The sequence below is a fragment of the Amblyomma mixtum genome, chromosome 10 (genome assembly GCF_055824585.1).
Source record: "Amblyomma mixtum isolate Tamu chromosome 10, ASM5582458v1, whole genome shotgun sequence".
Classification (NCBI taxonomy): Eukaryota; Metazoa; Arthropoda; class Arachnida; order Ixodida; family Ixodidae; genus Amblyomma; species Amblyomma mixtum.
The window spans coordinates 8310089-8312583 of NC_143021.1; the positions used below are offsets into that span (position 1 = coordinate 8310089).

At 53.2% G+C, this 2495-nt stretch overlaps 1 pseudogene; it reads right to left on the minus strand.

Moving 5' to 3' along the window:
- Positions 1 to 1120: 1120 nt before the first annotated feature.
- On the minus strand, positions 1121 to 2042 carry LOC149325086 (uncharacterized; annotated as a pseudogene).
- Positions 2043 to 2495: the final 453 nt, after the last annotated feature.

The following is a 2495-nucleotide window of genomic DNA, read 5'->3' on the forward strand; positions in this document are numbered from 1 at the left end:
TATGCACCAGAATACAAGTAGATGAGCTGTTTTGATGCGTGCTGTATGGTCTGAGTTTGGCTTCCGTATTCACGTCCTGCAATGCAATAATATCTGGTAATTTATCCAAAGAGTCTACGTATTGCTGTAGCGAATCCCTCTTCTTTCTAAACCCCCGGCAGTTCCACTGCAAAATCTGCAATTTAGGAGGGCGGGCCATGTTGAACAATAAAGGAAATCGCGCTTGGTGCGTCCGCCCCGGTGTTGGGCGAATCATCAGCTGCAAGCTGCCTATTAGTCACGCGGCCAGTTAATTTCGGAACCTTCGCCCGCGTACACTCCGCAAGCTCCTAAAGTTTCTGATCGATTCTGATTTCAAAGGCTTGCAGCTTAATCAGACGGGGCTCTAAGATGCCCTGTAAGACCCGCTCTACCGCTGCCTGAATTCCCCTCTCAACAGCTGCCTGAACGTTTTTTTCAATAATAATTTGTAGAGTTCCTTCGAGGCTCACCTGTATATTTTGCGTTATGCGAGCTTCCAAACGCGGAAGGTCGTTCAGCAAACATTGCTCCACAATAGCCTCAATCCTGGCTTCTTTCTGACACCAGCCCCCTTATCGGTCTCCGTTGCCACTACGTTACTGTTTCTCTCCCCCTCCTGCTTTTTCTCACCCTGGGGGACAGGAGTTAGTGCCTGCTGAGTAGGAGGGAGGGAAGCATCCTCCTCCATTGCAGATACCCCAGGCGTTTCTGGCATATTTTCTCCCCCTGCCGATGTTCCCAGTTCCTGACTTTTATACTTCGCTAGTTCCTCTTTTAATCTGCTATTTTCCTCCTTAAGTTTCTCAACAGCCAACGTGGGAGGCGGGGAAGCGGCAACTTGTGCCCGGCTCATCTTGCTTCCCGTGGTCTCCTCCGATCCGGCTTTTCCCGATTTCTTGTCACCTGGACGACCGCTTCCTTCAGGCCCCTGCCGGGACGCCCCCGTTGCGGTCCTCGCTGCGGGACCCGGCGACGGAGTCCCCATCCGCTTCTTCTGTGATTGCGGGACAGGCCCTGAATTCTTCCGGTCCTCTCTGGATTTACGCTGGTTGCTGGATTTTCTTCCGCCAAGCTACCGCCCGGCTCCGGCACCATTCCTCTATTTCCAGGTGCAGTCCGTGGAGTTCGTGAGATGTCCGCCTCCACAGACTAGGCATCGGGGCTGGCACTCGTGCCCCTCTTCTTGGATGATAGTTCCACATGCCCGGCAGAGCTTATCTCGTGGATTAGGGCAAAAGTCCGCTCTATGTCCCACTGTTCCGCAGCGGGTGCAAGCTGGTGTGGTCTTCCGGTAAAGACGGACGGGCACAGCCTCTCCCCAGTAAAACACGTTGAACGGCACTTTAAGGCCCTCGAATGTAATCACCGCCGCGTTCAACTTTCCTAATTTCCTCACACCCACCACGGGAGTGCCTGGCGAGGAAATAGCTTGAGCAATATCTGCTTCCAACACTTTGGAAGCCACTTGAATTACTCCACGGCACGTATTTTCGGGCATCCTGAGGTAAACCTGCACCGTTTGTAATTGGCCGCCAATCCGTAGACTCCACCGCGAGGACTTGCCGAATAAGCGCTGCGTCTCGGATTCCAACAGTGACTATGTTCTGATCCCACGCTGGCCAAATTGCAAGCGCTTGTGATTTGCGTTCGATGCCGGCCGCAGCATATATAGCTTCTCCTATCTGATGGGTACCCTTGTAATTTGACAAGTTCAGCGTTCCCTTGGGTTTCACGACAACAACAGAGTCCTCAGTGCCGAACTTGGGCACCACCTCTGGTCTCCAACGCCTCGGTTGAAGCGGTTTGCTTGGCGCCGAAGTGGGGTCGAGGCCGTCAGCAGCGTCTCCACCGCGCAAGCGTTCCTGGCGTTCCGAGCTCACGCGCCTCGCGGACGCTTGCTCTTGCTCTTCTAATTTCTTCCGAATAGCATATTCGGTGGCTTCATCGAAGACTGGTTTCATCGCAGCCTGTAGCTGCACTACTTGCATGCTTTCCGGGTAGTAGCCCCGTGCAAGACTCATGGTGGCCGCGCCTAGTGCCGCGTCAGCGGCCCGGCGTCGTCGCCAAGCCTTAGGCTTAGCAGCGGCGCCAATGTGATCGACGGACACAACCCCGTAAAATTGCCAAAGGCACGCCCACCTGGATGAAAATGGTGTCTACGGGTGCCTGGTAACCTGCTGGACACACCTCAACTAGTGTTGAGCGATGCAGATCGATGGTTTGGCAGTAGGACATAAAAAACACACATAAAAAATTGTTACAGAACGTGCGACTCACACGAAAAATAAAAGTGCGAGGAACAGGTACTCAGTAAGAAAATACTACGTCCAGATGTGGCCTCTGCTTTGTTAAGCACCACAGCTTGATTGACAGGCGTGTCCAGCTCCGAGATGATCGACAAGGTGCGTGGCCGTACAGTAATTTTCGTAGAAAAATGCGGAAACTTGTCCCTTCTCCTGGTCGCGAGGAAAAAA